The 23,669-nt window shown below is 46.2% G+C and overlaps 1 protein-coding gene across 1 annotated transcript in view; it reads right to left on the bottom strand.

Moving 5' to 3' along the window:
- LOC120948878 (uncharacterized) overlaps window positions 1-23,669 on the bottom strand; it is a 43,937-nt gene that overhangs the window by 13,864 nt on the left and 6,404 nt on the right. The window contains exon 2 of the mRNA XM_040365712.2: window positions 6,955-7,029. The gene's annotated coding sequence lies outside the window, so the exon portion shown is untranslated. The remainder of the gene's footprint in view (window positions 1-6,954; window positions 7,030-23,669) is intronic.

Here is a 23,669-nt window from a genome sequence, read left to right as displayed (position 1 = left end):
TTGGCTCCATGTTTGGTGAACTACGACCGATCGACAGTCATCGTCCTTAATTGCTAACGCACGAAGGCCCTAATAACTTGCCCGCTCTTATTTTTTTTTGCGGATAACCCTCTACTGACACTTACTGCTCGTGAAGAAGAAACGCATGCTTCCAAACCCCCCAGGAAAGGTAAAAAGTGAACTCACGTTGGAACCATTTCTGACACCCACCACACAGGCATTCGCATGAAGAACACAATGCTACTAGCCCCAAACATGGTCAGAGGATAGATTACATGGTTGCTGCTGCGATCGGCAACAGCAACCACCATGAAGTAAATTAACTTCTGCTACAAAGTTCGGGTTCAAGGTACTTGCAAGTCTTGAAGAGAGTATCGGTAAGCAAAGACTTGAGAAGTAAATGGTAACGGATTAACAACACATTTTGGGTAGGCGGGTTTGGATGCCAAATACAACTGACTTTCGGGGGGGCATTGTGATCTTGAGAGGAAGGCAATTTCTGGAATGACTCACATTGGCTGGAGAAGAACAACTACAAACTCTGTTTTACATTAAAATACTTTCTGCAACACAAACAGTTTCTGTAAAGATGTTCCTCATTTATCTTTCATACAGCTCCATCTCATCCTCAAAAGTAAAGGGGCAGAGGAAAGTAGGAATACCGAGCAAAAGGAAAAGGGAAACAGCGCAATAAGCAATAACTTCCAACCGTAACATGACACCCTTTTCGGCAAATCGAAAGAAAAGGCCTCCAAACAATCGAACGATGTACACACACACACCATTCGGCGGCCCCTTGTTGCTTCTTCTTCACATCTCTGTCCAAACACACCTCTCCCAGGGACGTCCAGACACCGGAGCTTTTTTGCCGGTAGAGAGATGACCTTCACAAGGCTGCCTTCCAAACACATCAGCAAGAAGCATTGCGGGTCCGAGTTTTCTGCTTCTCTTCTCGAGCTTTTCGCAGCCGCCAAGATGCTGTATCTTCGGTTGGCCTCATTTTATCGAACACACACACCTTGGCATGCCTTCCTTCCGACTGCCCTTATTTATGGTGTCGCCCAGTCGTTCTCTTTGTGCTTCTTTCTCGATCGACAACACGTAAAAGGAAAGCAAAGAGAGCCCAGTGAGTAATAAACGGCGCTGAACTGCCTGCCGGCGGTGCTGACCGATTAAATTTGTCGGAGGCTGCTAATTATCTTCTGAGACCACCGATCGAACAGAAAAACTCACTTTATAGATCCGGTTTATCTGCGTGTTTTTACTTCCAAAAAAGTTGAGCGCAGCTGCCTGATGTTTAAACCCTCTATTAAGGCAACACGCGCGTATTGGGAGTCAGAATGAGCGCTTACGCGCAGTGGCGTCACTGTAGCAGGAAGTCTAATGAAACACGCGACTCCCGGACGCACGAAGCTGCTCTTCCTGGGCACACAACAACAATAGAACAATCTATCCGCCTCGAAAGCGTTCTCAGACATCACACGCTGGCAATTTAGTTATCAAAAAGGCAATAAACCTACAATGATGATGCACTCGGCTTTTGAATAGAATAGAACATAAAAAAACGTGATTCTGAGGTTCTGAGATGGTTCCCTGGTCCCTCGTTAGAAGTCGTTAGAATCACAAATCTCGGTCCCAAACAAGTACGATAACTCAAATCTCTTCTCACCCAACGCTGCTTAACGATCTGCTGGTCAACGGACGTACCAAGGGGCGACAACTTGCCTTCGTTTTCCCGATGCACTTCAACCTCAATACTTCGGAAGTGGTTAGCCGATGTCGTCGTCGTCGTCATCACCTCACACTCTGGTAATGATTGGTGTTGCGAAACGAGTCCAACACACCACGGTAGGTAATAGCCTGCTTTCCTATCAAATCCACGGTCTTACTTTGAAGTGCTTGACATGAAAGGGTTTTAAATTGGAGCCCGTTTTATTACGTCCGGTACATTCCATATCTCAGCGTCAAAGGCAAAAGGGAACTGTCATTTATCTCGATGCGTGCGTGTGTGTGATCCCGGCACCGGAAAGTATCAATCAAACAGTCCAAATGCCGCAAAATGGTAACACCTTCCACGCGAGCTATGATTCAACAATCAAATTAAAGCTAAAATTACTAAGCACCCAAGGACGCGTTGCTGTGCGGTTGGAATGTTGTGAGACACCTGCTGCCTGGCTGTTATGCGCGATAGTGTGCTTAGATAACAACGAAGGAAAAAATCTCTCTCGGATCGCATCCCCTCGGGGTGCAATTTTTGGTCCATTTCACAAGAGAAAGAAACACACAGCAGCAACAGAAGAAATAAACGCACGCTTCAAAGTGTCTCTCGCTCTGTCTTCTCTGTGGTGCTCCACGTCATTGATTGATACCGTTTTTGGCCCACTTTGTGGAGACCGCATTTTACACACACACACACACACACACACACACACACCTGGCCACAAATGAGTTACTGATTAAATGCGTTTGCAACTCGGCTGCATCCCGTCTGCTGCTGCAAGACATCAGCCGTAAGATGTTGCATAAAATTTGACAACACACAGCCCGTAAGTTACATCATGACGTTCGTCGGGTTGATGACGGTGGTGCGAGATCATTACCCGAAATCTCGAACCAATTCAAAAGCACAGACGCGAACAATGCGAACAAAAAAGAGATACAAAAACTCAGGGTGGTTTGTTTTCGGGTGCACCACTATTAGCTACGCCCGGCTATGGTGCCCGATCTTCATACGAGTTTTGTTGTAGTTTATCCCCCCAAGGGATGAAACGTCAATCAGAAGAAAATGCTCGTGTAATTTGTTGTGGTACGTTTGGAGATCGCTACCGGGGCAAATTAATGCATCAACGACCATCATCATCCCAGACTCCCGTTCGAAAAATCAAAGAGCTGTCACAAACCTGGGAACCATAAGCCCACCTCCTCATTCGCGGGTGTGCGTACGGATCAGTAGCTGCGACGGTTGATCGTGACTAGCGATACATTTTCCCCACCGCTTCCCCAAACAAATGGTGGGAAAATTCTGACATCATCATGTACGCACGTGTCTGCCCCACCGGTGGAAACATAAACGAAGACGTACCGTCGCCCCTGCCCTGAGTCGCCGTGCGAGTGGCACACTGACACTAGTTTAGCATACAATGGTCGCATTAAAGCAGCTCATCAAGAAGTCAACCGCACAAGACCGCGCATCTCGCTGCCCGATCGCTGGGAGCCATTCGTTATGTTGCTCAGAGGTGAGAGAGGCAGAGAGAGAGAGAGAGATAGAGAGAGAGAGAAAGAGAGAGAGAAAGAGAGCGCGCGGTGTAAAAGGTGGGCTGAGCTCACATCCGGACCAGGGCGACCGCAACTACCGGTGCATCTGTTTGATAACTATTTTAAAGTGTACGATACGATCTAGGGGCGGTGTGTGTGTAACGATGTTTGCGGTTGCGGTTTGCAGCCGAAAGACAGTTTGTCACTTTGAAATGTGACGACAGAAGCTGGATAAAGGGGGGACAGGAACGAGAAAATAGGGTTAATTTACATTATTCTTGATCCCTTTCGACGGACAAATTATCGATTAAACCGGTAAGCCGAGGCTTTACAGAAAGAATTGTTTTCGTTCGCTTCTTATAACATCATCAGATTTGTTTTGAATTTTTAATCTTTTCTTCCCACAACTCTCTTCTATTCTTAGCATAGCATCTGCTTCGTAAAAGCAATTTATCGCAACAATAGTTCACAATTTCACCTCCAACATAAGGCTATTTTTTCGTTCTTGATTTCCACTTTGCCAATGACACTCAACAAACTACTTCAAATCCTCCGAGGAGACGTGCTTCAAACATGTGAACGTAAATAACTTTCAGCTTCTCCAACCTCTCAACCACAAAGCCCTTGAAAGATGGAATAATATTTATTCATGCCCCCCATTGTTTTAAAAACAACTTCTATTTAATGAGCCGCCAAACACGTCTCCCACTCTTTTGACATCTTAACTCATTACGAATGTGTCAACAGTGCTTCTTATGCTTGCATTGGATGCACTTTTACAGCCCTCTTCAGTGCTAGCTTCTTGCTGGTTCGGCGCTTCCACAAGTGTAACTGCGCAACGGAAATGGACAGAGAAAGGAAAAAAGGATGTTGCTTCGTTACAACGAACATTCATCATCATCGACGGCCCTGAACGAGATAAGATTCTTGCGCTGCTACACACGACCGCGATAATGCATTATAATGACCTGCTTTTTCGCTGTTCGCCTTCTACAAGACACGAGGCGTGTTCCAGAGCCTGAAGGAGACCCCAACTGTCTCTCTGGTGTACCAGCACACATTATGCACTAGAACTGCTCAATTATGTCTTCTCGATAGTGGTTCTCACTTGTTTTACGTTTCATCAGCAGGAAGAGAGACATGCGCGAAGGTTGTCTATGCCAAATTGACGCCCTAGTTGCTCTCTCTCTTTCTCATCTCGCCTTACACTCTTCAAGGAAGAAATGTGGCCTCGGTGGATAACTTCGTGCAAAAAGGAATTAATGCCCGGAGGCGGGCCCCACCGGTATCATGTAACGTCCAGTAGTTCGCGTAATCATTAAACAAACGACAGGTGGTTAGCGCACAGGGCACAGGCATTTGGCACCGATTGCAGCTCTTGGGGTTTGTGCGAAACCAAACCACGAGTGCAGGGATATTCGCCACAAGCGAATCGCTTCCGAAGAAGGCTATAAAGCAGCCTGCCCAATTATAGGTCCGCGTGCTCGATAACTTCATTCAAGAGCTGCAAGCGATGCTTGCCGCGCCAGTTGTACCCAAAACGATCGCTTAATCGATGATCGTTGGTGCGCACCCGTGCGATCACCTGACGGAAGGTAACAGCGAGTCTGTAGCGTAAGAGCGTTGTGTCCTTCACCTACCGTTACCATCAGCACCCGCGGTCCGGTTCCGAACGGTGGAGAGTCGCATTCGTCTAGCAGGCCTACCCACTTGTACACGATTGAATCATTCCATAAATGGCATTAAGTTCACCTTCGCACCGGTGAACACCGGGTGACGGAATCGACACCTGACCGACCGGCCATTGACGAAGTAGCCGCCTTCCATCCTTTTTTCTTTACGAGTGCACGGACAACACATGGCGGAGCCGTTCTAAGGTGAGCAAGCACCACCGAGAGTAGTTCCATGAACTTGCCTCGACGGGCGACGGATTTTAAGGAACAGTATCGAGGACACGCCGCATACAAAAGGTGTTGTGTGTCCACCTACTTGCTCCCGGGAGGAAACATTCGACGAGCTATTCGGGAGAGCGTTTACACTTCCGGGAGAGCATTCGAATATTGCAACCTGTTCGACAATCGAACAGGAGAACCGTGTTAATTGGCACAATTGGACGACCTTAACATTTATCATATTTGCTAGAGCGTAGGATTTCATTCAATAAAGACCGTAGATTAATGCGTAGAAATATTAATGAATTCCTTTCAGTTTAAGACTTTCACTTTAAAATTACAATGTGAGTTACATTCAAAGTACTAGTATATCTTTTGAAGATCATAATAATTCTATTTTGACAAGCAAATTGCATACTTTTAGGCGCTTTTTGCATGATATTGGTTGTATAGGCATGAACATGCGCTAATGGCATAGAAAGTGCTTTTTCAATATACTTCTTTTAAAGAATTATATAATAAATAATGGTGAATAAACCATGAAAAATTGAAGAGAGTAAAGAGACAACTGAGAGAAGATATAGTACCCAAAGTATGTCAAATTGTAATCACAAGAACCTCGTGATCATCACGAGACAACCAAGATTTTCATACGGCCTGCATTCAAACGAGCACAAGAAATAAACATCCATCGCACGGCACCCCTCAGCTGCATGTGTAACTGCACCGACACACCGGATCTCTGCTCTGTTTTGGAGGACGGCAAAGCGAAATGAAACAGAAGGAAATCGAACAGCACACGACACGAGCAAGATGGATTATGTTTGCCCCATTTATCTTCCCGTTGACACAATTTAACAACCAGCCGAACTCTCCAAGCCCCGAAAAAGAAATCCAGCCAATAGCATACAACAAATCACGTGCGGTTGAGTGTACGCCGCTGTCTTATTCCTTGGTTTGCCTTCTTTGCATTCTGGAGAAACAAATATTGTTTGATTCTAGCCCGTCGACGTGTGATTTACACGATGCACACGGGCAAAGCGTTGCTCCCGAGCCTTCATCCGTGTGCCCTCAATCTCAACCTCGTTCCTTCCTCTGTTCGACTCCTTCCTATCCTCTACATCCAACCCAAATGGTGTCGTGTTGTCGTGTTGTACAGAAACTAAGTCACACTTTCTAAAAGTACGCTCGCGCCCAATCACGCACAAAATCCTGCCGAAGACCTACAAACGACTCACGCGGTGCATCATCATCCCGGAGAGTGCAGCAGGAGGTGGTGGGTGCAGACAGATAGACCGGCTGCAACGACGTGTAGGAGGGCGTCCTGGCCTCGACCGCTTGTTTTCCAATCGAAAGCCAAATAAAAGTCGCGCGAGCTCCGTCCTTTCACGCAGAATGGAATTGATTTATTGACGCTTCGTGCCCGGCGTGTGAGGAGTCTCGTGTGGTTTTTGCGAGCGAAAGCTTCACGTGGGATGTGGTAAGATAAGTGGCAGCAGTAATAGGAAGTGCATGGTACTTAGTTCCAGCTACCACGCCAGTGCCACCACCACCACCACTCGGCATGTGCCAAACGCTCTGTTGGATTGATAAGATAAAAATAAACACACTTCAGTACTCAAGTGCAGTTGAAAGTTTGTTCCAATTTTGATCACTTTCGCTTCTCTGTCGGCTACTCTTATTCGTTTCGTTCTAATGAAACAGTTTTGAAAGTCAATTTAATTTCACCTTTCATTCGAGATGATGATTTACGAGGATTCAACCATTATCTAAAGATCAATGGTGTTATTTTTAAATAGACACTTACATTGTTTCACCCGGAAGATCAGCTTTAATTATTCATCTATAGCTTTTCATGCACAATCAATGTTGAATGCTGATTCTGAAAAGGAAATGAAAATACTTTGATTAAGTGATTGTTCAATAAAACATAGTCTCAATAATGATCTCAAGAAGTTCAATGACAATTCAAAGTGAAGACTCATTCAAATCAGCACACAGAAACAGAGACAACGAGCGTTTCGGAGGAAACAATTCAACACACAAACCGCAACCAAAGTTCATTAGTCTTCGTCCCCGTCATCCGGCCCCGTAAAAGCGAGAGTTCAAGACCGCAGCCCCGACAGGTCAGGGCCTTAAGTGAGGACAATTTGCAGCATAACGTTCATTAATAGCCTCCTTCATTCATTCAGCATTATCAATAACATGCATATAAAAATCGCCATCGCCATAAACTTATCATCGACACTGCGAGAGCGTTCGCCGTGCTTCGCTTTTTACGACCATCAACACAACAACAAGCAGATGGAAGAGGCTTCTCAACCGTTTCTCTCCTGCCAGCCAGTATATCTCCTCCAGATGATGTCCGGCTGTGGTTTCTGTGAGTGAGTGGTTTTTTTTGGTGCCTCCTCGTTTGTGCTATCTCTTTATAACGCAGCTTTATGGATGATGCAGCATGCTCGCCGTATACTTTGGCTTCGTGCAATTTCCGCACAAACCGTTAGCACACATGGTTTGCACATGCAAAACCCTTTCACTCGGCGCGCTTCCGTGTGATCCTTCAACCGCACGCAAAAGGGAAAAGATAGACAGAGAAAGAGAGAGAGAGCGAGAGAGAGGGAGAGACAGGCCAGACCAAAGCCACACAATTTGCATACGCCAAGCGTGCGCGCACGCAATCGATCGGTCAGCCGGGTGAATTATAATTTCACGGTTCGATGGATCAAATTGAATATTTATCTAGCAAGTAGTAGCAGCAGCAGCTTGTTCGGTAGGTGAAAGATGGGACACACAGCGCATAAACCGGTATGCTTCCGTCCCAAAACGCTTCGGGGGGACGACAAACAGCACTTTTGTTGGCCGGCTTTCCACCACAGTAAACCACCAGCGAATGGATCATCGGGTCTTACTTCCGCCCGCTGAACAACTGGTTTTAATCCGAACCTTTTGTGGAAAAAGCAGCAGCAGCAGCAGCAAAAAAGAAACACTCTCATACAAGCCTTTCTAAACATGCCGCACGCGATTTACATCATGCAAAACGATGTTGAGAGCGTAGCAGAATATTTAATGTACGCGTGTCCATCATATGTTGGGGAGCGTAGTAGTTGTACAGTAGCTGGTCGTCGGCGTGTCCATCCATACCTTCATTTAGGCAACAATGTTGCTTAACCGAAGATCAATGAAGCCGAGAGGTGCGTTCCAATTCATCGACCATTAAAATGGTAACACACAGCACACTTGACAGACAGCGCCACGCGGTGTGTGCTTGGTTTATTGGATTTGCTGCAAATAAAAGTAATCCATTCAGGGTTGGTGGTTTGCTTTTCCAGCTGGTGCTGGTTCGTCGTGTGCTGGGTTTATTGCCTTTCGAATAAAACAGCGGAGGTTAGTGACCGTGTCTGGCTTTTGTGACTACTTCCGGTAGTTAGCCGCCGAGAGATGGCTTTCGTTGTTGAGATGAAAAAGGTTCTGCATGGGGCTATGGGATGGGCAGTGCGATTTTAATTCGGTTCAATCAGATTAACCCGTTCTCAGTGGAGCAGACGACGAACTCTTGGTTGTACATGGTGATCCTAAGATATAATAAAATAAATACACGTCATTACACTAAACCTGCACAATCCAGTCTAGAAAAGCTATAACAAACTCACATTCAAACAAGATAAGTGAGATGATATTGCATCGTCGTGTGCTCTAAATAGCTTTACCGAGCCGATAGGAACAGAGACACACAAAGAGTGACAACACAAACACTTTCAAATGACGTTTCAGAGTCGTGTTTTGCCAAGGTGTATGGATAATAGGAGGTGAAGTGCTTCAGAGCAAATTGACATTTCACGACTTGACATAACAATACTGGGGGCTCCGGTATTAAAATCGGGGAGGGCTGTAGGGGGGTATAGAAAATTGTATGCGATTTGACATAACAATACTCAATGATGGCGCCCGGAAAACGCGCTAACAATTCACCTCCTTAATAAAGACACCTTGGTGTTTTGCCATATTTGGTGTCGTTATACAACCGAGACAACCTGAGTGGTCTTTAAGCCACTTTAGGCATTTCTTCTACGATGTTACAACGAAATGGTGTGTGTTTGAGTGAAGTTTACTTTCTTCATCTGCGAGTTCTACTGTAACACTTGAAAAGATGTACCCAAATAAGCTCCAGGTCGTTTCCGTCCCCAAATACCCAATCGTTTTGCACTTACCACACCGCACGTACCACAAGTAGATGTTAAACAACGACCACGTAGTGAGTTCACAACATTCACAAGAGCACACTTAAAACCCACACCCTTCGGTAGGCAGCTCGAACAAAAACAAAAAAAAACGAACAACGAACAGACAACACTTGCCGCTCACAAAAGACCGAACCGAATGACAATCGCAACAGCAACAGCGATTCAAATCGTGCACTAATTGTAGTCACGTTTTTCGCCGCTTTCCATGTGCCGGTTCCACCGGTGTCGCTTTATGTTTTATGCTACACCAACCAACCAACAGCCGCAACCAACCACCGCGCTGGAACTGCACACTGCCCAACATTTAAAACTTGTTCTTCCTCCTTTCTCGTACCGACCACACACACACCACACACAGAAGAGTATTTGCTGCACTATTCATTGCAAGCTAAATGCCAAATCCACCGGTTTTGGTCGCATGCAGCGAGCAGGGTTGAGTGGGAGCGGGGAGAAAAAAATGTATCTATGGAAAATGGTATCCAATTTTTGTATACATTGCCTTTCTACTACGCTGGAAAGCGAGAAAACTTGGCAAAACATGCAGAACAGTGTCACCGCACAACAGCAAAACAAAAAACGACACTCCATGTGCAACAGAAGTGGATTAAAATGCGCATTGTTGTCGAGAGCAGGCCGCAGTCGCTAGTGGACAATACTACTTCTTTCCTCTATGCTTCCGGTGGTGGAGAAAATTCCCGCGCGTGGACTAAAGTGACGATAAAAAACAAATTGTAGATGACAACAGCTTTTTTTCGAGCACATGAATATGCACGACTAGCAAATATGCAAAAGAAGCGAGAAAGTGGGAAACAATAAAAACGTAACATACACAAAAATAGAATTCTTTCCTTACAGCTCCTACTACCTGCGGTAAAACTTCTTTTAACTAATTTTCTTCTACAGCAAAGAATGTCTACATAAAAAACACTTCAAACACCGACCAAACGGTTGTGCCGTGTCATTATGCAAAACCACCAACGGGAAGATCTAGAGGAAGCGCAAAAGAGAGAGAGAGAAAGAGACTCTTCTTCAGGAAAAGTCTTTCTTGATTGTCGCCCTTAAGTAGACAGTATTTCCTTCCGGTTTTAAGCAGGCAGCAGCAGCAAAATAAATGAATGCAAGATGCAACGCAGTACAATTGCATTCGTACTCAACCACCACCACCACCAACACCCTGCCGAGAGTGTCAATGCCTCTTTGCCGACACAATTGGCGTTTAGGCGGCTCTTGTTTGCTGTAAATCGCTGGATGGTACGCTTCACCTCCCTTTGCCAGCACCAGCACGTGGAAGCATAAACAGGAAAGGCAGTCTCTTTAGCTGATTAATTTTCGACGCATGATCCGCGGCATGAGCGGAGGCAGTACACCAACCAACCGTACTTTCCTTTCGGTGGAGGAAAAAAGCACATGTGAACAGTACCAGTAGAGCTCTGTGAATGTATAAACAAAAGTTGGAGATCCGGTAAACGTAGTAAGAAATAAAGCAGCATATTTGAAGTGTCTGTTAGAAGGGAAGGAGTGTTTTGTGTGTGTACACTGAAGAATTCTTGCTTCTTTTGATGGGAAGTCTTTGCTCCGAACGCTCACACAAACAGTCTTGGAAAGTCCATCAGCAGTACCACCACCATCGGGTGCTTTGCTTTGTGAAGGATTTGGCAAAAAATAGAAGTGGCGCCATGAGGTCTGACGTCTCTTACAATGGAAAGGATATCATGCTGAGAAGCTGTTTGTTATCTTCTAGTTTGGTTGCTATTTTTAGAAGGTTCTCGCTAACGATCGTGAGTATTATGCGTTGTTGTTCATGATGTTGATAGAATTGTTTACCTTCAAATGAGCTTTCTAATACCTAAATATATAGCAAAAAAAGTGTAAAGGAATCAAAACAAACCCCAACAAAGGTGCGAACAATTAAAAGCTTCCATTACTGCCCCGTTCGATTCCGTTCACGCCATCGTAAAACCACCAACAGCAAGTTACACACATGTTGCCGGAAATACGTGTCGTTTAAATTATCAACAGCAACATAATGGACACACACCGCCAACCTAATGCCAAACCTCCACCACCAAGGAATGTCTCAAAATCATCACCAACATTCTAGAACTCCAGACAACCGAAACCGTTCCAACCGACTAACACCACACCGACGATTCGATTGTGACGCATGTGCTGCAGCTGTGCTGAGGCTTCTTACCGTCCACGAAGCACTGCACTTAATCTATTCTTGCACAAAACTTTAAAACACGCACACAACGGTGGCTGAACACAAAAACTACTGTTAGCAAATTCGTACCACCTTCCCCCCAAAAATCGTTGTGAAAACGCTGCCTGAGTCTGTCTGGGTTTGTGTAGTGGTTTCGCTTCAAGAAGGCTCCAAAATCAAACCAAATCATTCAAGCGTTTAAGCACGGACGGCTCCGCTGCTGCTGCTGCTAAAAGAAAACGAAAAGCACAGTAACAAACAGAAATGTTGAAAAAACAATATTAACGAAAAAAACCACCCTCCTCAGCAGCAGCAGCAGCAAAAAATTAATCGCACTTAATTTACCACATTTTTCATTCAAACAAAAACACACACATTCACTCACAAAAAACGTCTAATATTGATGAAAAGCTCCATTTCCGCTGACGTTTTTTTCGTGTTTTTTTTTAGGTTGAGCTGCAGCTTACGTTGTCCAACCGGTACGTAAAAGTCAGACGACGGACAGTGTGCGCTTTGACGGAGAGGAAAATTATTACCGGCAACCCCCTTGCTTTTCACCGCCAACCTTACTTACACTAAACAACAAAAAAAAAACACCCCACACCAAACGCAGATAAACGGAATCAAGCGGAAGCGGCAAGGCAAGAAAAGGCAACCCAACAATTAAAGCCGCCGCAGCACGGTTACGCCCGTCTTGGTCGGTGGGTGATCGCGTTTTGGGTGGAAAGGTAGCGAAGTAAAATGGTTTGGTCAGCCATAGGGCCCGAAACCCCGATAATGGCCAATGGGAGTAGTTGCTGCTGCTGCTGCTACTGCACCAAATCTTGCCACTAAATGCAGCGTGGTCTGCAGCGTGTGGAGACTTTCCCTGCCGTGTGTGCGCCTGTCGAAGGCAGCAAGGAAGCCCCTGCTGCACGTGAAACCGGTGATATGGAACGCCATTAAAGCGCTGCACAGCCCGCGTGGAAAGGAAAACGATATGGAGTGGACCATTTCCCGGTAAGCACACAGACAAAAAAACAATCCCCACTCACCACGATATGGGACCAGAGATCAGAGTTTTCCTTCCAATGTAAAATGCTGTTTAACTATTATAAGTACTAAAGTGGCCTTTTTCCTCTCTACGGTTCTGTTTGCCCTCGCCAAAACCTCCCCCATTGAGCAAACATAATTGAATTAACACGCGTATCATATCCGTGTTTACGGTGGCACATAATTTAAACCACTTTCCTTATTATAAAACCATAAAGCCCCCGAACAAACGCATCCCCCATTCCTTCGAAGCTGACCGACATTCACCAAAAAAACGCAAAATAACGGGGGGTGGGTGATATAATTAGCATAAACTCTACTTCATTCATTGTACGGTGTGGTGTGTGCACTGTTGTGCAATTTAAAAGTGCCTCCCGCTGGCATATTTTTATTGCCCATTTGTGTGTACACTCTCTTCTCTTATTGGACCTTCTGCCATGCGGTGTTGTTAAGTGATAGTGCGCCTTGTTCCTCCTTGCTCACAAGCATGCATACACTTGTGCTCACACTTGTTTGACAAATTGAAAACAGTGTGTCGTCCCCGTCCGTGAAACTCCGAAATTTTTGCTAACTAATCAGAATTGAAATCGCGCCGCCTCGCACCGATGTGGTGTTTGTGGTACAATTTAATGGCAATAAAACCGACATAAACTTTCATCAGCATCAGTGGCACGGGGGCAGCAGGCAGGGGCAAACAAGCATAACTGATGGGCTTGAATTGATGATGATCTTTGAGATGCGTTCAAGTTGAGTTGGGGAACGTGAAATGACGCAAAAAAACATGCAAACACCATTACATGCATAATCCTTTAATTGCCCATGCAATGTGCGAGAAAAATGTGATGATTGCGGGTTGATGATTGAAAATTACCAATTACGTTGATTGTTTGGATTGAAATTGTCAAAAGAAACGCAGATCATAATACACCCAAGGATTAGCAAACGATCACCCGATCAACGCACTAAATGTCGTTCACGTTAAAATTCGTCCAACTTCACAACAACCAGGCTGCTTGGTGATGCCGTGACCAGGATATTTCTACATCCATCATTGAATGTGACCATTTACGCGTGTTTGGTCTCTGTTTCGGCACACAGAAACAGTGTAATAAATAGCTTTCCCACCGGCACACAAAGGCCGGAAGAAAATGGTTCATAATTTTTCGGGCAACCAGATTTTTCGGTGTCATCCAACATTCTTTCGCTCGATGTCGGGGATGGCAAGAGACACCATCAGATGGAACGCTGCCAGAAGCGGCAGTGTCTCTCCGCTTCAACATAACGAAAATGCTTCTACGCTACACGGTTACGACGGTAGCACGATCCACGCGACCACAACACACGTCCCGACTGAAAAATCCACCGCCACAGCATAAATCTGTGTGGGCCTGTTGGTTGTGCATGCATTTCGATGGTGCAAGTTGTTCTTTTTTCGACCGAACTAACTCACACACACCTAAACTGCGTGGCGTTCAAAAGGTGATGATGGGGGTCCCGCGGTGTGTTTGTGCATTAAAAATATATGCTCTGCACAGGGAGGAGAGCGATGGTGATTTTTGGGACGCCACAAGAGCTGCAAGCACACACACACACACAAATAGACAAACAGCGTTAGAGGGGTTGTAGCAGCGAGCGGTTTATTTTGGCTCTTTTGCAACTTTGGCTCTGGAATGCGAACGGAATGCCGAAATGGAGCGGAAAGAGTTTTGCGAGTGCAATAACTTGTAGCAGAGAGTGTTGTGGTTGCTTGCCGAAGAAAATTGCATTCAGTGGGGAGTTTGGAAAGGTCACTTAGCAGAGCAGTAGCCTAGAAATAGCTCTTCTATACATTTTTGGTGCCGTGACTAGGATCAAACATAAACAACCATCATTTCGTACCTTTAAACCCCATTTGTCATATTTCAAATCCCAATTTCAATCCGAAACCAACGATCGGCGTTTACATTCGCGCGCTGCTGCTCCCTCGAGCAGTTAATTTCATTGATTTAAATCAATCGATTCAATCAATCCCAATCCAATATTGGAGCCCAACTATAACTTCGTTTGCGTTTCAATGCCCGCTCGTTCGTAGTAAGTTGTGCAAAAGTTGCGCCGCAGAGGCGAAGCGTCGGATAAAACTTTTCTGACCTACATTGCCATTTGCGCCTCGTGTCTTCTTGCTATTGCTGATCTTAATCAGATTGCCACACTGGAAAGGCCAGGGGGAAGGCAAGCAAAACTACCAGTCACCTTCGTCGCTGGCGCCAATGGCAGCAAAGCGCCGAACAAAGAAATCGCAAAGTTTTCGATTCGTCCCGAAAAATTGTACTGAAAGCACGCTTCTACCGATTGCAGCTGTGTGCAGTTGCAACCAGCAGTTTAGTAGTTTGTAGCTTGAATTTGTATGCTCTGCATTGCTTTTTGATATTGTACGGTGAAAAGAAAAATCGTTCCGAACGCATGCCCCACTCGGTCGGGCGGAACCTTCACCGAGCAGTGTGTACCTTGCTTCGCCGGAGGTTGAGACATTGACCAGACATTGCTGCAATTGCGCTTCTGCCTGGGAACTGGGAAGGGGGAGACTGGGAAAGACAGCCCAAATACCAAACGGAAAATAAAAGAAAACTGTCACTGGCGACAGCAAGACTGAGACTCCGCTTCTAATCGGATTTTGCCGCCGCACCGTACAAAGACACAGAAGGAGGAAGGATGACATTCTTGCACTCATTTAGTCTTGCACTAACGACGGCTTGGTGAACTATTTTCGTCCAACTTTCGACTCTCGCGTCCCGTGCGTAATCAATCCTATCCGTTCACCTTTTCCTCGCAAGGAACAATCGCTCGACGCCGGCAGAGCTGAGTCATGAAAACACCAAAAAACAAACACAAGCCACAAGACGACCGCTCTTTTCCTGCTTCAGGTGTGGCCTTCAGTAGGTAAGTAAATGCCATCGGTGGTTGCTCCACATGGCTGCTGCTGACCTGGTGGAGTCCGGATGGAAAGAAGCACAACAGTTTACAACATCTCTCTGGGGGTCGAAAGTGTTCCAATCACGATTCGCGCTTGTGATAATTGATTTCACACCCTTCACTGACATACACGCACACACGGGCGCGTTTACTCTCACTGACCCAACTGTTTCTTTCTTTAGGTTTTTTTCTGTAGCAACTGTAGCAGCGGCGAGGCGAAGAAGAAAGTACACCGCACGCTGCGCCGTCGTGCCGGACATCTCCCGGACATTGAGGTTAGGGTAGGTCCAGCTGCCCAACAGAGCGAGTGAGCACGCGAGAGAGGAGCGCGTGGAAGACGTCTGACCTACTTGAGAGCCCGCCTGTGTCACGTACAACAACCCGGGCGAGAACTCAGCCCCGTAAATCGATACCTTTTCACAACTAGCCCCCGTTTTCCGTAAACAACGTGTCCCGTACACACACAGAAACGGACCAGATCTGCATGCGAATCAGGCAGTTGCGAATGAAAAGGGTACCAGCTGCAGCAGCAAGATACCATGGGCTTTCGTTAGGAAGACATCTCTCCAATAAAAACAACACAAGAAGCATTTTAGCAACAACTCGCTCCCTTCCACCGTTGTCGGGTCTCTCTACAAGCGTCCTTCAACCCGGTGGAATCGAAAAGAAGGCTTCCGAAAATAGTGACTCAAGGCGAATCGTTAACCGTACCGCGGCGCGAGGCACTTTGCACAGATCCAACACACACTCAAACTCACCCTCCTATCGAACGTACCAATCAGCTTTGAGGTTTGTTTTGCACTCCCTTAAGGCAGGGTTGATTGACGGATCAGCAATGATGAAGGTCAGTGGTCCATCAGAGAAGTCCGCAGCCAAAACGCTTCCTAATGTGCGAGCATCTATTAACCTTTTTCGGGCCACGAGCGGGCAGCATTAATTTATGGTCTGTTGATTATAGCAAGTGCCTCTACTACACTACTCTATAGACCCACAGCCCGATGTGAGATCGTATCGTGTAACAGTGAGACTGACTGAGGGGCGCTTTCGTACCACAGAGCCCACATGTTCACATAAGTAATCGAACATTATAAAAACAACATGTCTCCACCAGCCTGTGCTTTTCCCACCTTACATCCTCCAGCAACACGTGGACAAAAGTGAAACTGATACCAATAAACCACACACCGCGGGTGTACATACGAAGTCATTACACACACACACAATAACTAACAAGAAAACAGAGCGTGAAAGGAAGCTGAAGGAAGGATTTGAGCAGCTTAATTTTTCTGCCCTGTCTCATTTTTTTTACTTTCCCGTGGTTTAGCTCTACCGTGTAGTTACTGTTTTAACTTCCCCCACCGTCGGCTTCCCGTCGTTAAAAGAGAGGGGCACGTGTGGATTGCAGCCATATAGGAGTTGTGTTTTTATTATTATTTTGGGCGTACGTAAAACCCATTGCCGAATTATTGTAAAGGTGAACAACACACACGGGCAAGCACAAGCTAGACCTTTCCCCTCCTCAAAGGGGGGTTATTAAAAATGCAAGTGTGACTTTCACTGGCAATAAAACATCATTTTATTGATGTATCGAATGGTGATGGTGGTTGTGTGAGCAATCGAACTAATTGGAGTTTCCGGACGACGAGGAGGATAATGAGCGAAGCCTTTTAACCCCTTCACGGTTTGGTTGATTTATCATTGGTTAGTGGTTTCAATTTTCGTTGTGCAGCTCAACACTAATTGGAAGTGTTTTCCCAAAAATGTTCGCTAACGCTAACCACCAGCGATATGAATCGTGTGGAGTTCGTACACAATCTCATCTCAAAATCTTAATCCAGCCTCTGTTTCTCTCAACACCTCATAATTTGTGACACAAAAACTACCGTTTATTCGAAATTAGCCTTTAAAATGGTAATTAATTCTTGGCCGTATCTTCTTCCGTACAAAACTCATTCCCCCCCCCCCCCTCCCCCCAAAAAAATGACCACCAATCACACCTAAACAAGAGAGTTCCAACAAATAAAGCCTGCAGCTCTCACGGTCATTTCAAATCTCAACCGATTAGCTCCACAACTGCGCGTATCTCCCGCGTGCGTTTCTTCTGCGCCATTTTTATGCCTTTCGTTTTACGAGCTCCAACAGTAGATTAGGAAATAAAACCCTCTACTCTACTGCTACTACCGCATATTCACATTATCAAAACGGTTCGCTCCCATTCAAACGATAAATCATCACACACACACCTTCGCCAAGCCAAAACGCCGTATTCGGGGGAGTCAGTATTCGAAAGCACTTAAGATTCGGAGTGCAGCTGAATAAGAGGAGGACGTTGTTATGCTATTCTCCACCAAAAAAAAACCCACACACACAAGAGGCTGTAAACTGTACTTCTCCCCCAACAACTTGGGCGGTGAGAAATCTCTCAAAAGGCCACCGCAATAACGTAAGGAGGGACTTCCCGGGTCCAATGGCTTCCGAAAAGTTCAAACCAATTACCTTCGGAACTGCACTCGAAACTATCATAACTCATATCAATTATGGCTCCCATGCTTCTCCATGAATCTTCCCGAAAAAGTTGCCCCGCTTCACGAGCAAAAGGGAACAACCAGTGCACAACATCAAACACACTCCGTCGCTCTGCTGCTTGGCTCGATTTAAGAGGGCTTTAAACGTCGACTGCTCGCTCGCTGTACGGGGTCCACTCATTTGCGCCGCGGCCTAATAATAGCACCAACTTCGCGGGGCGACTTCGTAGCTTGAAACAATCCGCGAAATGGACCCGCCGCCGCCGCCACCGTTTTGGAAGCGGGAGGATTCGGTGGATCGGCGTTTGACGCGTACTCCCGCCGCATGTGCGTATCCGCGTGGTGCTGCGTCCGTCTTGTGCAGCTAATTAAATTAAACATTCATTTATAGCAAACGCACCGCACGAACCTTCTCGTTAGTGTTAGTGCTTGCCCCGTTTGACATGGTTTAGAACGCACTGTGGAGCTATTGTGGTAGAGCCTCCTGCTCCTCTACCAGTCCACCCATTAAGTAATCCAGGACAAACAAGAATCATATCTAGCATAAAAATGCACCATCATTACCGTGCATTACGACCGGCACACGATCTCTGCTCCTCACGATCTCGTGCGCGTACTGTCGTGTAGCTTAAGCCAACGGATTGGAACAACGCCAATGTTAACCGCCGCCGAGTGGCAAAGAATGTTTTCCACACGCACCACCAGACACAGACACGCACGCCAGAAGGCTTTCTGCTCCTATCATCCAGTAGCTCGCACTCGATCATGTGTGCCTGTGCGCGGATACGTTCTTTATCTCCAGATGAACGTTCAGCGCATAAACCATACAACCAAACACACGCACACGCACGAACTCTATGCTTCAATGGCTGACCATATGCGGCTTTGCGTGAGGGAAAAGCGGGTAGCGTCTAACATATCTGCCACAAGAAACCGGCATCACAGACAGTAAACACAAACATGAATATTTATAAATAACGTGGTTCCCTCGTCCGTCCCGGGGCAGCCGGCCGCGTCGCGTCCCGGGATCTGTGCGCACAGTGTCAAGAGGCGTGATGCGAGATAGTGCATAAAACATATTAACCCTCTCCCCCCCCGGTCTCCACGATGTGCAGTTAAGCTACCAGCCGCGATCTTACTCTCATATCTTCTGATCTTTTTGTGTCGTTTATTTTAGAAAAAGGAATTCCCTTTTGCCATTCGCTCTGATGCTTCTGGTGTTATAAAATCTAATTACATTATATTGCTTTAAAATCTGTTTTGTAGCGCCGGATAAGTAAGTAAGTAAGTAAAATCTGTCTATCTTTCTTATTGGATAATTCTCCTTTTCACACTCAATAAAACCAGCCAATTCAATCAGATGCATCCAGAAGTACGGCAACGTTGCAACGAAACGCTCGCAGCAGTCCAAAATCAGTCAGCCACGAACCAGCAGCATAAACCTTCTCCACACACGAAAACATCGGCGAACACACACACTTGGAACGCAAAATAATGCTGCACACAGCATGAAAAAAGGGATCTCGCGGAAATATGGTGGCCGATGCTGGTATTGGTGTGTATTGCAAAATGGTTCGCCCGGCGGCTGTATCGGCGGCTACTTTTAAGTGGATAATAAGACCACTCACTTAAGGCCGGCCCGATCTGCGGGTACAAGATTCACCGAAAACTACACACGAACACAAACACTCTACTGGTGCTCTGCGTCTTGCGGCCGGGGGTTATTGGGTGTGCGGCACGAGGTCAGAATGAAATTATGGATTGCGTAGATTGATGTTGTTGTGGTTGTTTGTGCGGGGGGAGTTTGGCGTCAACAGAGAACGTGTTGTTGTGATGTTTAGCAATGTACTTTTCACAGTTTTCCTTCAAACTTCAAAACTTCATTAGAGCCGGCTCCATTTCCCACACAACTGTTCGAGTGGTGCAGCATTGGCTGGTGATGGTTTCCTCCACCTACACACCGCCATCATCGCCATTGGTTGGTGCAATATTGTTCGCAGTTTGTGCACCATGACCAGTTGTGAAATGGATGGATGCTCTAATTAAAAGCCACACCTCTCGGGCGACGCTTTAGTTCGTGCCTCTTATTAACAATCAAACACTACATCCAATACTCCATAATCACATCGCACGAACAAATGAAACTAACATTAGAGAAAACCCGCGCAAGACTTCGCGTAATGATTCCATCACTTAAACGTAATGAATCGCTTTATGAACTGTGGCGCTTTGTTTGGGGCTTCAGAGGGGTTTTTTGTGTTCCAAAACGTGTTTCCACACAACCCTTCTTTTTGCTCAACCCCATCTGAAGGCGAAAGTTTACAACCTCCAACCTTCATGTTTCCTACTCGTGCCACCGAGCCGAAGAATGGAGTAAATGGAGCATAATGAAGCATCATAATCATCCGTTCGTCCGCCGCCATCCAGGTTGGGGACAGGAAAGGAAAGAAAATAAATAAACATATACACTCCCCCTTGTTGGGGGAGCTGTGTTGCTGTGGACAAAATAAATGCACCAACACCAAGCGGAACAAAGCGTAGCAAACGACAGGGAGTTGGACACCCAAATCTTCACACCTCGCGGGAGAAAGGTCTCCATTAAAATTGCATCACCGCCTGTTCGACCCCGCAAAGAAAGCCAGCGCAGCAACAACCGTTTGCCGGTTGTCGAAATTTGTGAAAATTAAAGGAAAATAACTACCGGCCCCCCAAAACACTCCTAGTGGGTAACTGAGTAGATAGTCGCTGCGGATGCGCTGCCGAGGTGAGGGAGTCGCCGGTCACTTTGGTCCCGCGCGAAAGAGGGCCAAATCGTTACGCCCGGTTGCACACGCCCGGTTTGCAGCCAAAGGATGGCGGCAATTTTCCACGACAAAACAACCCACCAACCCACCCGAAAAGTCATCAACGGGGTTGGGCAATGGTGATGTTGCCCCGCGTACTGCTGCAATCGGGCGGGTGGCTGTCGTTAAAATTGGGGCCATCTTGTAACCGCAAGCAACTGCGCAAAGAGAGCGCGGTGTCGAGTTCACAGGTTTAAGCCGAGCGCTTCTGCCTCAACTCCGAGCGGAAGCAACAAACAGAAAGAAAAGCCCAACACACACACACGCGCGCGCTGGGGTGGTCCATCAGTGCATCATCAATTTTGCTGTTTTCCATTTCCGTAACGGTTACATCCGAGCGCTGGCCTGTGCATTTCAATTCAATCGTTTCCTTCCAATAAAAAAACGCTTCCTTCTACGCGCGGTGTCGTTCATAATCTTCTCGTAAATTGATCCTCGAATGCAGCACACCACACGGCCGATTGCATAACCCCAGCATCGCACACAGCTTTAGGGAGGGGGGCAAGGATTTAAATCCACACAAACCACAGCTCCTCCATTAGCGATTATTTCCTACAATGATACAATCGAAGCAAACGACTGATAATGGCAAGTGTGAGTGATAAAAGCACAAATAGCAAAGTAACCGACATTCAGCCGCCGCGGAAATGCGGCCATTGCATTAGTAAAAATTACCAATATTCACTGTTTCAATGATCCGTTGATGGATCGTACCGGGGGCGCCGTCGTTGTGCCGTCTTTATGATGCAACGTTGATTTTGTATGAGTGTGGCGCGCACAAAACGGAAAGTATCCTGTGGTGAAGATGAGGCAATTTCGGTCGTGGAAACTGCTTCTTAAATAAACAGAACGTCCGGATTGATGGGCACCAATGAGAGTCGGCTCTAGTCCTCTAGTTGCTTAACACCACCACGATCGCAGTCGATACAGCTTCGAGCTCGTTGTAGCTCCTCACCCATCAATACGTCAGAGCTCGTCGTAATTAGATTCCACAAACAATTGCGCCACGTTCTCTTACCTGTAAGTGAGATGAAAAGAGAAAACAGGGTTAATATTACCAAATAGAACGAAGATCGTTGCTGCTGTATAAACATTAATTAACTTCAATTGCAACATTGGCTCTGTACGGACGTATATGAAATCATTCAAACCGTCAACTAGAGCTCACTTTCTAACCGCTATGACCGCGCAATGAGCGAGCCCCAAAAGTGCCCACTATATCAACCACTTTCCCTAATTGCGATTGATGATACATTAATTGGATCGAGCGGGCACTCATTCCGCTGTTTACGCTGCGCGCATTTGAAGACCAGACAGTGACAGTGGCCTCATGGTTATAGATCGTAAATTGTTGGTAAAAGTATCACCCAAAGCCCTCTTCCATCGATCAGAGGCATCACCAACCAAAGCCGGGACGAGGACGAAACCGGGGAAGCTAATGCGAAGCGACATCGAACCCATACCTACGGTCGGCGGCGTGTCAGTCAGGCAGCAGCATAACTGAAATGATAATTGATTTACAGTTCTCTGTTGCGATGTCAATCAGCAAAGAATAGAGCGAAAGAGCGCGAGCAAGAGAGCTTCGTTAGCGCTCCGGGAAGTCGGAACAAAATAGCTAAATACTAGGTCAGGACAAGTAGCTAAGCCCTCCCGAAGGATGCTTCACATTCAAAAGCCCACTCAGTGGATGCATTCGAGCGACATCATGGGTAGCATAATGAACGGTCAAGTGCTGTGTGTGCAACGACCTGAAGAGTCTCCAGCTCCAGCTTGCAAAAAAAAGCTAATTTGTTTTCGCAATGTCCTCTCAATGTACGGATGACATCGATCAATTCCGAATGGGGCAACAGACGAAGAACAGCGCTGAACATGGTAGAGTTTTTATGTATCATTAAAAAGTAGCGGATTTCCTAGAAACTATCCCCTTGAAGGCGTCCCATGTGCTGAAGAAGCTGAAGCACCCGCAGCTATGCGCAGAAGCCCCTGATCTGATGGCTTTATTCTTTTTCCGCTACGGGGCCCAGAAGCCAAAGCCGAAGCAAAACCTGTCATCATTCATTTTGTGCTAAACCTCTTCTTCCCGGCACTCCGGACGCTTTGGGGGATGCAACGTTAGACGAATTAATGGTGAACGAGCCAACCCAGCTACCGTCGCTCTACAAGCGGACACTCAACAAATAACTATCCCTTCCACTTGCCCTACTACTCCAATCTGGCCCTCGTGTGGCCAGGCCTTTTGTTTTGCTGGGAAGTGGTGAGATTTAAACTTCCGAAAAATCGACTTCCTTTCTCAAAACAAGACCAGTTGACTGGGGGAGCAGGGAAAAACATGGGCGCGCGATGCGCTACTACTATATCTAGCCCGAAATTTGTTGATTTATGTTTGCCGCTTGTTTCATAAACTTGAGAATGTTCTGTTTTTGGGGATAAATCGACGGCACGAACGCTACGCTTCTGGTTTACGCGAACGGTAATAGCAGGCGGAAGTGAAGAGTAAAAAGATGCAAGAAGAAGGAATTAAAGAATCGAACGCTTCCGACGGCATGGGAAGTTTTATGGTCGGTGTTTAGTTTTAAGAATTCATTAATAGCATAACTGCTGTCAACGGTGACTTTATGGGTTAATTTATATGTTCTAGTTTTGACTTCTTGAGATTCTACTTTCGATTTCTCTTTCGGGGAAGATGGAAACCAGTTTTTAATCTAGAATCTAGTGTTTTGGCTGAACAA

The sequence above is a fragment of the Anopheles coluzzii genome, chromosome 2 (genome assembly GCF_943734685.1).
Source record: "Anopheles coluzzii chromosome 2, AcolN3, whole genome shotgun sequence".
Lineage (NCBI taxonomy): Eukaryota > Metazoa > Arthropoda > Insecta > Diptera > Culicidae > Anopheles > Anopheles coluzzii.
This window is presented reverse-complemented; position numbering and strand designations above follow the sequence as displayed.